We start from the raw sequence: 16029 nt of genomic DNA on the forward strand, positions 1-16029 counted from the left end.
ATCGAGTAGGTCCACTCAAATCCAACTGTACATCAGATTGAGTTCGGATCAGTAGTCAATTTGGATCAATCCAATCTTATTGGATTCGATCCGGACCGATCTAATTTGATCCGGTCGAGTACCTACAGTCAAATGTTATAGTCGTGGCATGCATTTTATTATTATTATTATTGTTGTTGTTGGGTTAGCGACTGTTATAGATGTGGCATGCATTTTATTATTATTATTATTGTTGTTGTTGGGTTAGCTTGTTAGTACACACACTCCATGTTAGCCACCCCCACTAGGGATCGATACCAAGACCTCAAGTGTTGAAATAAGGTATCTCCACTCAGTCTGCCAGTTGAGCAAGTGGCATGCATTAAACTCTAAGTTAAAAAGTTAAAATAGAGCAGTGAGGGAAGGTTTAGGGTTTAGGTGCCGTGAAGGAAGGTTGGTGACGTGAGGGAAGTGGGTGGCGTATTGATGAAGCCTGCAGGCATGCAGCCAACTATCGTCAAATCGAAATCGGATTGCGAGTTACTCAGGACAATCTTATCGTACTGAGTAAAATCAGTTGAGCCCACCCTGAATATATGTGGTTTATCCACACTGTCCATCCGTTTTCCCAGCTCATTTAAAGGGTTGAGCCCAAAGTTGAAGCTTATCCAAATTTGGAGTGGATCATACCACATGAAATAATGGGAATAATGATTTCCATCGTTGAAACCTTTTTAGGCCCCACGATGATGTCTATTTGTCATCCAACCTGTAAATAAGATCGCAAAGGCATGTATAAAGGGAAAAAACAAATATAAGCTTGATCCAAAAATTCTATGACCCCTGAGAATTTTTCAATGGTATAAGTTCAATTCACATTGTTTCATGTGGTGTGGTCCATTTGAGCTTTAGATATATTTAATTTTTGGTCACATGTCATAAACTTATATGATAAAATGGATGGACAGAGTGGATAAAATACACGGATAATGGTGTACCCCAAAGAGTTTACTCATATACTTACACGGTACAATCCGCTTCCCTTAAAACCTGGTTCACGGAAATGTGACTTGTACTCCACTTCTCACTGCTCCGCCCTAATCGGCCACTCCCTATCAAGTAGGTCCTTTATCCTGCCCATTTCATGAGGAGTTTTTCCATATTTTTTTTATTTTTTTAAATTAAAAAAAACAAAAAAACAGAAGATGCAATTTGACACCCGATCCAACTCGGTTTCCCTGACCAAGTCAGACTCAGTTCGGTTCAGACTAGCAGTGCATCGAATCAGATCGAGTCAACCTACTCGGACTCGGTCCCGAATCGGATCGAGTTCAGGCCAGTTACTTAAAAATTTGAATCGAGTCAAGTTGGACCCAATCCGATCCGACTTGACTCGATGCCCACCTCTGATCTCACCATGGATTCGAGGGGATTTCAAATCGCTTGGCTTTTTGACACCATAAAAAGTAATTAGGGTATTTAAAAAGAGGGGTTTGGAACCACTATGAAAGCTTGGATTACATCTAAAATTTTTCCAAGAGTTGCATGTGTAAAACATGTGTCACTAGAATTTTAATTTATTAGACACATGACCCACTAATGATACCCAAAATAATTAGATTATCAATTGCATCAATATAATTACTTTAGGGGTCGTTTGGCACCGTGGATTGGAAGGGGTTTCAAATCCCCTTAGTTGTTCGGCAGCATAAAGTAACTAGGGGTTTCAAATCTAGGGGGTTTGCAATCCACGGTGAGAGCTTCGATTATACCTAAAATCATTTCAATAGTTGCAGGTGTAACATGTGTGTCACTGTGCATTATCATTCTATTGGGCACATGGCCCACTAATGATGATTAGCACCGTCCAAACATTGTCCATATTAATCAACGATTAAAAATCATTGGTTAGTCACTCAAACATGATCTTGTGCTTGCGGTCCATCCGAGACTTGGAATTTCATCATTTTCAGGCAAAGCATATATTTCAGTAGGCTTATCACAACCATAGTGTTAAAAATTATATATCTCACTAATTAGGGATATTAAAATTGATTTAGTAATTAAATTCAAACCCCTATAAATATACCATGCACAGGTATTTTTGAATTAAAGTTGATTCACACTCCAGGGTGCCGAACACATTGGGAGGATTAGGGGTTTCCAATCTAGGGGGGTTCCCAATCCACTCTCCAAAATAGGCCCTTAATACGATGATCAGCGCCATCCAAACATTGTCCATGTAAATCAACAATTAAAAATTGTTGGTTAGGTGATCTTCTGCTTGAGGCCCATTCGAGACTTGGAAATTCATCAATTTCAGGCAAAGTATATATTTCAATAGGCTTATTACAACCATTGTGTCAAATATTACATACATTCACTAATTAGAAATATTAAAGTTGATTTAGTAATTAAATTCAAACCCCTATAAATCTATTATGTATAGCTACTTTTAGATTAAATTTGGTTCCAAATCAAGGGTGCCAAACACAATAAGAGGATTTCAAATCCAAGGGTTTCAATCTAGGTGTTACGAATCCACGCTCCCAAATAGGCCCTAAAGTTGATCCAAAAGCTCTAGTGAACCACACCACATAAAACAATAGGATTGAATGATGCCCATTAAAGGAGTTCAATCTTTATTATCCAGTGTAGTCTTTATTTATTTATTTATTTGATATCCTCAAAATGAACTGTAGAAATGGATAGACATAATGGATAAAACACATACATCATCATGGGCCTACAACTTCTCAGTAAAGATGGGTCTTTCCTTAGGGCCTGTTTGTTTCTTCAAAGCCAGTGTAAATACACTGGAAATAGGTAATTATTACGGTATACCGTATTTGAAAATTCATAGGGTTTTGTGCCATTGAAACTAATTCAAAAGAGATAATTTTAATTTTTGAATAGTACGGTAATGTATATGATATATCCGTTCCGTCCATCTATTTTACTACAATATTTTGAAGCCTAAGACAAAAAATGATGCAGATACAACACTTAGGTGGCCCACACCAAAAGAAACATTGGCCCCACAAAGTTTTTAACGGTAAGTATTCGATTCCCTTTTTCGTATGGTGTGGTCCACTTGAGTTTTGAATATACCTCATTTACTCATACTATAAACTCAAATGGCATAATGGATGAATGTTGTGGATAAATGAAATGTATCACAGTGGGACCCATATATATTTTATAATGTTTTAGTTACTGTGTCAAAAAAGTAAGTGGCCAAATTAAGTATGTTGTAAATACACAGGGAAATAATTATTATTCTTTTACCTGCTATTTACCCATGCACTGGAAAATCAAAGGGGCACTTATGGCAAAGATGGTCGGTCGTGACTCTTGAGCAAAGCAGGAAATACACGTGAATTTATCATTGTCGTCTCTTTTATAGTTCATCTATTCATAATCGGACGGCTGGGTTCTTACTTGTCGGATTATACCTTTCTCACATACCATTCGTCGTCTGACCTGCCTCTAGACAGTTCTGATCATCCGTACACATGGCCCGACCCTGCTGACTTTGCATTTAGCTTTAAGCGGTTAGAAACTTTGATGCTCTGGAAAACGGTGATGGTGATGCGCAGGCACTTAAAATATGCATAATTGGAAGAAAACCAAGTTAAATTAAAGTTTCCAAATCATGGTTCCCACCTCAACTGACCAGCTAAATATTAAGCTAATGGGCATTCATTGGACAGTTAAAAATAAAAAATATCAGGTGGTCTTTTTCTACAAACAAGAATCTACGGATGGGATGGTTGATGCACTACAACCAAAGCAAGAGTAAGGATCCTTTCAAAGCTTGTTCCACCACGATGTGTGTTTTCTTTTTTCGTCCTAGTTTCCTTGAGCTCTTATTGTTGAAAAATTCTCAGAGGAATGGAAGTTTTCAATCAAACATATGCCCTCGGAAGGTTTTTATAGTGGATATCATTATTTCCATTGTTTATATATATATATATATATATATAGAGGCATGCTCACCTACGCACCTACGCACGTGCGCACCTTTGTACACGTGTCATGGGTGTCGAATCCGAACAGTCCATAAGATGCGGAATCCCATGAAACCTTAGGGGGTGAATTTTCACCCTGATCTAAGATTCTGGTGGGTCATAGAAAAGAGAAATTCAAATCAAGGGAAGAAACTGTTTGCATTTTTCATGGCCCAAGGAAGTTTTAGATCAAAGTAAAAATTCGTACTAGAAGGTTTCAAGAGGTTCTACTTCATGTGGACCGTTCAGATTTACGAGATTCATCAGATATGATGAGTTCTTAAAAAAGTTTGTATGTAGTACGTCCCAACTAGTTCGTAGGTGAGCGTTTCCGTGTGTGTGTGTGTGTGTGTGTGTGTGTGTGTGTGTGTGTGTGTGTAATGTGGTCTACTTGAGCTTTAGATTTGTCTCATTTTTGAGTTCATTTCCTAAAACCAATTAAAAAATATTTGGATGGCATAGATAAAACACATACATTATGGTGGAGACCACAGAAAATCCACAACAGGCTATAGTCAAAGTGTATGACATTTGTATGATTTAGGAGTAATATCAACCATGGTGTCCACGTTAAGCTAGACCAACAAATGACTCCACATTTCATATAGAGAACCGGTCACCTAAATTTCAGCCATAAAACCCAGCGGTAGATGGTGATTTTTCCCTTTTTCTCTTATTAGAAGAAACTAGCTCACTTGCCATTTTAAATTTCTTCATAATAGGATGGGGATTGTGTGGTGAGGAGCTCACTACACTATACCGTATTGTGGATTCTTTATGAATCCATTGTAATGTATGTGCTTTATTCATGTTGCCAATTTGTTTTTCCAACTCATTTTTGGGCATGAGCCCAAAATTGAAGCATATCCAAAGCTCAAGTGGACCACACCAAATGAAATATTAGAAATTGAATGTCTGCTGTCGAAAACTTCTCAAGGGCCATATGAGGTTTGGATCAAGCTGATATTTATGTTTGGCCTTTATCAACGCACATGCGACAAATAAACATCACTGTAGGCCTCAGGAAGGTTTTAATTGTAAAGGTTATCATCCCCACCGTTTTGCGTGATGTGGTCTACTTCTACTTCAGCTTTGGATATGCTTCAAATTTGGGCTCATGCCCTAAAATGAGATAGAAAAACAGCCCTAAAATGAGCCGAAAAAATAGACGGGTAGCATGGATAAAACATAATCCACATCCTTCAAAAAATTATCATTGACATTCTAGGAAACTGTAAGTTAGAAAAAGATAAAAAGACTTAAGTTTTGAAATCTTGCTTGAATTTTTAGCAATGAAAAAGTATTAGATAAAACAGTTGTCACATGTGTAGCTAGGGGTGCACATGATTCGGTTCCGGTTTCGAAACTGGAATCGAATAGTTAAGGAGATAGATGAATTGGTCACTGTCAGCTGTTGATATGGACCATTCATGTGAAGGAGGCCACCTTTAGTTCTCATCCCTTTTGAAACCGGATCCGAACCGTGTGCACCCCTATGTGTAGCATATCGAGTCCGTGCCAAAGATGGGCTCCACCTTAATAATCACCTAATGCCAAAAGTAAGTTGATTTACCTGTCAGGGTGGGCCACACCGGTGCACTAAGTCGTACCATTAGCTATTAAATGATTTCGGCACTGTCCCACTAAATGAGTGGATTTGTCCTATTTTCATACATGATTGGACCAACCTTTTATACGGTTGTATTTGATCATTTTAAAAATAAAAATGGCCTCCTAACCTGATAGTTTGAGTTTTAAATGATTAGCATGGTTCTAAAACGAGAAACAATGGTGTATAAAAATTTCTTTCTTTCTTCTTGATGAGTGGAATATCTAATACGTGCAAAAGGGGGGCGAATCTGTTATAAGAAAATCATACTCAACTACTTATTGAGTGGGACACTAAGGGCCCATTTGGATTGTTGATGGTCAAATATTGCATAATAGATCTCAATTATTACTTAATTTTGCGAACATAATACTGTTTAACCTCCTATTTTAATCATGTTTGAGATGCAAGGTGAATTTATGAGCCTGGACTGAAAATGATGCTAAAGGCATGGATTTAACGCTTAAGAATCACCAAGGCAAAGGATAGACTCCAGGAGATCGAGATCGAAGAATTTACATGCCGATATTCAAGAAAATCAAGTGGTTGGGTCCAAAGGGGCCTGAAAGTCATTCTGAATGCAAGATCATAAGGTTTCCATCATCTATTTGGCTCAAAAATTTATATGTGGCCTGAGGACCCTAAATTAACCATATACGTTGAATTCCAGCCTTTGGATCCCAATGAAAGTAGCTCGACGGTCAGATTAGCTTATGAATCATCGACCTGGGGCCCACCTGATATATGGATATGCTTCAAATGTAGTCTCAACCCCTTATATGAGGTGAAAAAAGGATGAACGAAGAGGATTTCCCCAAATACATCTCAGTGCGTCCCATCTAGGAGGGCACATGCGCACCATGCATGACCTCTCGAGGTGCACCGAGTCAGTGAAGTCGGACAACAGATTGTTGACCGACTCAAATTGGAAATCTTTATTTCCATCCGCGAAACGTGAAACAGGGGGTGCAGATGAAATTCAGTGAGCCATCATCATGGTTCAAACGCCCAATCCGAGCCATCCATCATGCATACGGGATCGATCTGGTCAAACTCATGTTGACCTTGTGCACTCATGCATCCACACATGCTGGTTTCAACAGTCATAAAAAAGACTATTTTGCTTCGTCCAAACCTGTTGCAGCGTGATTTCTTTCGTGGGTCACACCGAATCTGATCCAAAACTATCCCTTCCTAACTGAAATTTCATTACAAATCTAATGGACGAAATAGATTTCACTTTTGATGCTGATCAGGGGCCCACCAAGCAACGCAGCAAAGGATCAGGCCCTGTTTTTGCGTCTGGACGCTATTGGAGTTTTTCGGACGTTGTACGACCATGGTTATGATCGGTTGGCCAATCTGAACCATTCAGACGGTGCCCAGGCCAAAAACGACCCTGTCTATGGAAAGAATCCGGAGCTGAGACGATCTTCCGTCTCGAAAAGCAATCCAAAACGCACCAAGTTATGCGGTTCCGCTGCGCATCAAACCGTCTGCTATTTACGTTTCTTACGCACAGCCTCCTTACGCGCTGCTGTGTAGAGTCGGTTGTCCTGTCTAGCCGATCTCTCTGCCTACAAAAGAAAGAGAAGAGAGAGTTGGTATCCTGGGACCGTGGACAAGAGAGAGAGAGAGAGAGAGAGAGAGAGAGAGAGAGCTTGGACGGCTTAGCATTCTGTTTATGCTTTCTTTTAGAGATTTTTGGCTGAGCATGATCATGTCAGGCTAAAACCTCTTAGCTAGGGCTAAGAGGTGAAGCTTGTGGCATGATGGGTAGATTTCTATAGCTACGATTCATGTTTATGAACTGACTTTGATTCTAGTTTGATTATAAGGAATTACTTTAGTTTTTAATGGTTTGTTGTGACTTTAATTACAATAGATCTACAATGGCTTTGAGTATTTCCTTTTCATTATTTTGATTGTAAAGTTAGAAAATCCTGTTGTTCACCATTGCCCCTTGGATATGGTTGGATGATGGAATCCTTCCTAACATTCATACATCTTTCAAATTGGTTGTGGATTGGTTTAATTCTGTTATTTACTTTGTCTCATAAGCATGGTTTTGTGATGGAATCCATTCTAATTCTTCTACCTCTCATCTCTTGAAAACTAGATCAAAAGAAGTTCAGGTATGGTTTTTAATGATATATCTTCCAACTGGATAAAGATGAGACTCTAAATCTAATTGAGTTCATGACTCAAGCGTAGATCTCCTTGATCTTTACAAGTGGATCCTTGACACCCTAGTTTCCCACCTTTGAATTTTACAAGTTTTAATCTAATATTTCACCATTATTTCTCATAATTTTCTCTGGTTTAGATTACATCTTTGCCTAGTTCTAGTTCAAGTTACTTTCAGATTACGTACAAGGTTCAGTCCCTGTGGATTTGACCTCGGTCTTGCCGAGATTATTACTACATCACAACCCTATACTTGGGGTGTGGACATGGATATTACCAAATAAGTTATTTTTTCTACTTACAGTAGTAGATAAGTGATGCAGGGATGGACATGATGAGGTCAATCACCATCTTCCTCAAGGGGATAATTATTCCGAATCCGCGAAGCTTATCTGGACTCTTCATAGATATTCCTCGAATGCAAAAGGGAAAATAGAAAAATAAAAATAAATTCTAAGAAATTTAAAAATTAATTAATTGATAATAAAAATGAATTTACATTCCTTTAAATAGTGATATCAAACCTAGGAAGAAGTTTCATAATCAAACTCCAACTCAAACTCCCTAAAATTTGCAACTTACTATAAATAGTAAACTTACTATTTTTAGACAGTCATGATTTCTACTAGACGGTTTTCGGCCAAAAATAGTAAGTGTCCAATTTTACCTAACCACATTATTCTCTTAAATTTTCTAAGCCCTTTTCATGTTGGGCACGACTCCCAAACCTCGAACTAAAACTTACTATAAATAGAAAAAATGAAATTAAAAAGGACTTTCGACTGTCGATATGATGGAATCTTGCAAATTCGGCATGGGTAACTTGGCATAGCAAGGTTGGGTGGATAAAATAGCTTCTCCTACCCCAATATCATATATGGTACATTGAATAACTCATTTTGGTTTGCGAGATATGCATATTTTAGGGTTTCGACGGTCATGATCACTTTCACCTCCAATCAGGCCTTCTCTAGTCCATCTTGGACATGAAAGTGTCCGCAACCCGCTTTGCATCAGTCCCCTCCACTTTAAAAGAACTCGTTCTTGAGTTCTCATCTTGCTTCAGTTCGCAATGCTCGATCAGGTCTGCGATGTTGAAAGTACGTAAGATCTCCATGTCATTCGAAAGATTAACAACGTAAGTGTTGTCATTGATCTTTCTGAGGATCAATACGATACAATATTCTTATTCTTCAAATTATTATAGGTCCTAATAAAAAATCTCTCCTTGTGTGGATGGACCATAACATGGTCACCCACCTTGAACACTTTTTGTCGCTGATGCATGTCGGCTTGCTCTTTGTATTTGTCGTTCAAGGTATGCAACTTAGCTTGCACATCCACATGAATGCCCACAATTCATTCCACCATATGTTCTGCTGCAATAGTCATGCCCGGGAGCTTAAGGAAAGGGACCAAGTCAAGTGTGTGGCGAGAGATTCGACCATAAACAATTTAGAATAGGAACTTCCTTGTTGAGTGGTTCACTATATTGTTGAATGTAAACTTCGCTTGAGACAATGTTAAATCCAACTGCTTTAGCTTTTCACCTGAAATACATTAAAGAAGGTTTCCCAACGTGCAATTCATAACTTCAGTCTACCCATCGGTCTGTGGGTGGTAGGCACTACTGAACCGAAGTTATGTATCAAACTGACTCCACAAAGTTCACCAGAAACGGCTAATGAATTTTGTATCACGGTCTGAAGTAATGGTCTTGGGAACCCCATGTAGCTGCACAACCTCTCTAAAGAATAGATTCGCCATGTGTGTTGCATCAATAGTCTTCTTACTAGGATAAAGTGCACCATCTTTGAGAAACGATCTACCACCACAAACACTGAATCCATGCTGCGTTGCGTTTGTGGGAGACTAAGCACGAAGTTCATAGATAAGTTCTCCTAAGAGCCATCGGGCACATGTAACAGGATGTAGAGTTGTCAAAATCCAAGATTTCTCGATTCATGATCGATTAATAGGAGGATTGATTGAGGGCCTTCGAGCTGGCTTGATCGATTGACTGCATTGATCGATAATCCCCTATATATTGATTTTTAAATTAAGATAATGGGATTAATTAGACCATAATACATGTAATCTCTTGGATCTAATTGCTAGCTAGTAAACTAATAAGTAGGTGTCATCTTGAATTAATTAAGGTGGGCCCCACTAAATGGAATATTTGGAGTAAATCCGTGATTGTTTAAACTATTTTAATAGGGATTCAGATTCTAGATTTAAACTATTCAATTGATCAACGAATTTAGCTCTACCAAGAACAGGTGAGTGAATCCCAACATGTATCATATTTGTATGATTAAGATAGATGTTGTTATTACTATAGTTGTTAGGATTGCTATAAATGTTATGTTGTTGTGTTATCATGCTAAGTTAATTCTTAATGTATAAATTTATGGTATGGATAATTATTATCAGGAATTGAATATGTGGACATGTAAATCATTTCAATCATGAATTCACTATTTTCTCTTGTATTGAGAGATGTATATAATGATTGCGTATGTCGATGCATAAGCATTGAGCATGCATTATATGCATCCTAGTGCTCCTATGTTGATTCCTAGAGAGCCACTCTAGATGACCAAATGCACACCTCGTGACTGGGTTTCTAGGGGATCTCCTTCAAGGATTTTCTAGTAGATTTGTCGTTGGATACTTATATTTAGTGGAAGCCTACTTAATGAGTAGATGCGAGCCTTGCCCATGCCTACCTATGGTAGAAACCTGTTAGGTGTAGATGCGAGTTGACGGATATCCAATACAAGCAATTGGACAATCATCCCACTTGACATGCATTTTATGACATTCTCTACATACATACTTATATTGGCATACATGTATATAATTGGACGTTGCTTTTACTATCTTACTTGTGTTATATATGAATCATGATGGGTTCACGCACTAGCCTAGCCAACTAGCATTGTGGAATGACAATCATACATATTTAATGAGATAGGGAATCTAAATTAAGTGTCAAAAAATGAGACCTGGTTGGTGGATGAATCACAAGACAAATGTCCATATCTAGAGGAGGATGAATTTGTTACACTGAATTGATGAATTGTTTATCTAATTTATTGTTTAGGAGATTTCATTTCTTCATGATAAATATTGATAGTTAGGCATTAATTTATTATTCATTTTATGAACATGTTATATTGAGCAATATTTAACATTATATATGAATAAAGTCCCAAATGGGTGGACGTAGTTAAGTTTTAGATTTATTTTGGTGGTTGAGAATGTGATAATTGTGGTAATGAAAAGTATACAATCGAATGGATGTTTGAATATAAATTCCGTGTGAACCTATAGTGCATTAAATTATGCCTCCAAACAACTATATTGTTTCGATTAGAAACATGTATTAGAGATTGGAACATCTATGTTCAATAATAACAAAGGAAATTCAATTAAAGAATAATCATAATCGTTTTATTTTATTAATATGAATTCTTATTACATTCCTCATATTATCCTTGGTTCTAAAACAAAATACATTTAATTAATGTAATTGAAAGTAATTTATTAGAAGATTTTGGCAGCATTTCATCTTATAGAGAATTTATCGCAACGATAGAATAGTTGTGGGGGTTCAGAACCTTTGCTTCATGCCGGTATGTGTGAGTTGCATAATCCATGATGAATGTGTGAAAGTCATGTAGCATATAGGTCATTTGGGACCTCTTTTGCGCAGTCGTGCAATGAGCTAGCTCCTTGCTCCCTGCATCTTCTTTCTCCCCTTCTCCCGTGCTTCGATCCATGGGATACCTAGACTCTGAACCTCTTGATCCTGAAAGCTTCTAAATATTTCTCTTTTTGATCTCTCTGATCCGTCTCTCTCTGATCCTCAAATGAGAGGGAGAGGGGTATTTATAAGCCTTCATACATGAGAAACCTTAGATCCGCACAAATTGCGCAGTCACATAACATATATCTATTGCACGATTGCTTAATCAATTCTCTTATGTGACCTGATCGGGCTTGCTCTCTACTAGCTTCCCAGCATGCTGTCTTAAATTGCACAGTCGTGCAATCTATATCTATTGTGCGGTTGTGCAAAACAACCATCTTGTGCAAATATCAATTTTTTGTGGTCCAACATATATGATGAGTGGTATAATGTACACTAGGTGTACAAATCATGGGCATAACTTGAGTATGAGGGTGTACACTCTATATCTAAATTGCGGGGCATGACTAACAAATTGTTCTTAGCCATTCATCAATGGCCCTGACTCAAACCAGCCTAAAAACCAAGCCTTAATTTAGACCAACCCTTGGACCAAGTTTAACGGCCTAAACCCTAGCCCTATAATGTTGGGCTACCAAGGTTGCACCATCCACCAACCTACTGTCATCCTAAGCATGTTTGGTACATGGACTAAATGGTATAGAATTGCATTAGATGGAATTAACACCATTGTTGTACAATGATTGCACGTCTTGAAATATCACGGTATTTTAATCGCCCGATGCCGCATTTGGGATCAAATTCTTCATTTAGGAAAAACATGGTATTAAGTGAAGTTTGTGTTTTGTGGACCATGCAATTGCAATCAATGGATCAAATTTCACAACTATTGTTGACCACCTGTACACACACAACTTAAATGTAAAGGGTGCATAAGGAAGGATGAAATGGGTAAAACACATGCATTAACATGGGCCTGCAGATGTAATGGATTTTGAAATCCACCTGAAATCTTATAATATCTACTATTTGCACTGGATGATATGATACTGAGATTGTTCCAATCCTCCTCATTATTTCCAAATGTAGGATGAAATTTACACAGGACCATATGCAATTCCATACCACGTAATCCCACCTAATACCATGCACTAAACATATGCTAAGGTTGGGATTCCATCCCTAGAGTTTGGTTTCTCTATAACTATTGGATAATAAGCTTGTTTTAAAATTTTGTGTGGCCTCACCGAGATGTAAAGACGACATCTGTTGTACCCTATTTTTTAGCGTTTCAGGAAAAACCAATAGGGAGGTGACATGTGGCATTTCATAAGAGATAGGAGGTGTATGAAAAGATTTTCTGAGATATTTAGAGCACTTTTTGTAGATTTATAGCTGACATATATTTAATGTTACACATCATCAGGTGATCGACAAAGTAGCACGACCAAGACATCTAGAAGCAGAATGCAGTCGAAGAGCAAACCATGACCGAGGGGCATAGAGCTTGGTTGAGGAAAGATGAACAATCAGAATGAAAAATATAATAAGAGAAGGGTCTAGATGGCAATGCCTTAGTTGTCATAACCATCCTATTTGAAGAATAACTACAGAAGAAGAAATCTATAAATAATAGGAATATTAGTAGAGGAAAACAATACAACTAAATCCAACAAACAAATCAAATCTTTTAATTTATCTTAGCTTGGTCTATCTTGGGAGTAGTGATAATCCAGTAACGGTAATTTCCTAGTTGTAATTCAAGTTTATGCTCGTACATTGGACCTGATCTATATCCAATATCAGCAGTTCTTTCAAGAGAGACATTTCTTGTATTCGCTCCTAGTGATCGATTGTGAGTTTTTCCTTTTGTTTGATTGTATAGGTATATTGAAAAGTTCTTTCTTATGAAAGACAAGGCGCAACCCATCTTTGGAAGAAGAATCCCATCCTCCGATTATCACCTGATTATTATAGATATTCTATGAGTGGCTGAGTAGAAGACTGATCTCCTCAAATTCGGTTATATACTATTAAGTTAGACATATTTGCCTACTTTGGCAATTGGGGTCAAAGTTGATCGGTTTAAATCAAGCCGCTATATCGATTCTGGCTGTTGAGACTCGAATATTGCATATTTATCCTCTCATAAGCATTAGTTTTCCATTTATTTAAATGCTTAATCAATCTAATTAGATATGTTTTCTACATGCGAGGTGATTTTAGATTTAAAGTTGAATACGTGCTTAAAATATATTATTTAAAGCCTGAAAAGGAATACAAGATAAAGAATTGAAGATTTCAATGCCACATAAGAAGACTTGAAGTACTAAAGGATGAAATAAATCAAGTGAAAATGGAAGAAAATTGAAGATTCAAAGTAAAGTTAAAAACTGAAGAAATACAGAGACTGTCCAATTGACAAACTTCTGATTATAGTTCAATGTCATCGAGATATGAATCGAGGAATTCCAAAATTTTCAAATTGGTTGTTGGATTGTTCCTTTGATACCATTAAAGATCACTTCGATCCTATTGAACAGCTTTGGGATTTTGAAAGTCACTTGCTGGACGAAATTTTGTTTTCTACTTGATCCATCGAGTGGATCTTCGATGTCATCGACAAACACTCAATAGGTCTTAATCCTATTGAAGCACCTATCGAAGAAGGCAGTGATTACGTAAGTTTTGCGTAATTTTTAAGTTGGGGCGAAAGTTCAAGCCTCCTATGTATATAAGGAGTGGGTTTAGATGTTTTTAGGTATCTTCTAGGGTTGAGAGAGAGAGAGAGAGAGAGAGAGAGAGAGAGAGAGAAGGCTCGGGTGGAGCGCCGATAATGTCCTTCCACTTCAATTTTCTTCTGGGTTCTAATAGATCGTTTATATTTTTCAGAGTTAGATATATATGTTTAGCTAATCTCTTAGCTAAGGCTAAAGGGTGAAACTTTCTAATTAGTTACAATGTTTTAGTTTATTGATTCATACTTTTGAAATTTCATGATGATATATTAATTAAATTTGGTTTGAATTTATTTTAAAGATTTGAGTTGTTTATTTCTTAATTCGTAATGAACTTAGGTTACAATGGATGTTTTGATTTGATAATTGATTAACATGATTAGAGAGGGAATCAATTTGTAAAGTTTCTTGATCTATTGTAGACTTTGGGCACAATAGATGGTTGAATTCTCTACGATTGATGTCTAAGTGCTTCGTGAGAGAAACGTTTAATTAAAATCATACCTTACTGGATGTTTTGTGAATGGATTAATTGTTTGATCTTCTGATTAGAACGGATTAGAATATTATTTTAGTTGAGTTATATAAGATAAATCAATGAATTAACATTGTGATTGCTAGAAGTGAATCCCTAGTTTCTTAGTATTTCTTAATTATTGTTTTTAGCCATACCTTTTTCATTGGATTCCTTATATTTTAACTTTACTTTACACTAGTTATTGTTGTGTTTCACATTTATTGTGGATCGACCTCGGTCTCACCGAGTTATTAATACATCACAGCCCTACTCTTGGGGTTGTCAACCATTGGTTTCGATCATTGGCATAACCCGCACACATTGCAAGTGATAGAAAACATACCGAGTGCCAACAACATCTACTCTATTTTATTTTATTTTTATTTTTACACACGTAATCATATCCCATGCACTCACACCACAATGAGATTTCATCACAATGGGTACTCGAACCATACCATTGAGGCGAGTAAGGACTTTACATGTACATTTGTGCATCATTCACCAAATCATGGTACATGTCACAAGTAATAGTTACAAATCAAACACCACCGTTAAAACACTCTAGGCTATGTATGCACCCACTAGTGTTATTGAGTCCACCGGGATGCTCTCAAACAGGATGGATGTACCCTTAAAAATCAGCTCAATTCAAAACTCAAGTGGGTTGCACCATGCAATTTTATAGATTTCCTTAAAAATCAGGTCAATCCAAAAGTCAAGTAGACTGCATGATGCAGTTCTATAGATATTAGGCATAGTTTTATATAGCCCACTTGAGTTTTGGATCAACCTTATTTCTGAATTCCAAACACAATGGCTGAAGTAGATCTGATGTGTCTATCATGACCAGGCCAACACATAAAAGTGTTGAATAAGCTTATTTTATAGTACGTGGAGAGGAACAGAAGGAATCCGTTCTTAAGAGACCCCTCCTGATCGAAGGCCTATAGGCCCACAATTCATGATGTATGTGTTTTATCCCTACTGCAAATGTATTTTTCCGTCTCATTTTAGGGCATCATCCTAAAAATGAGGCAAATCAAGAGCTCAAGTTGACTACACCACAAGACACAGTGGGATTGAATGCCAACTAGTGAAAACTTCTTGTGGGCTATGAAAGTTTGGATTAAGATGATTTTAATATTTTCCCTTAAAGCTTCATCTAAGTTTATGTGACTTTATGATATAAACATCATGATGGTGTCCAGAAAGGTTTCAAAGGTGGCCATAACTATCCTATTATTTTATGTGATGTTGTCCACTTGAGC

Source organism: Magnolia sinica, chromosome 19 (genome assembly GCF_029962835.1).
Source record: "Magnolia sinica isolate HGM2019 chromosome 19, MsV1, whole genome shotgun sequence".
NCBI classification, from domain to species: Eukaryota; Viridiplantae; Streptophyta; class Magnoliopsida; order Magnoliales; family Magnoliaceae; genus Magnolia; species Magnolia sinica.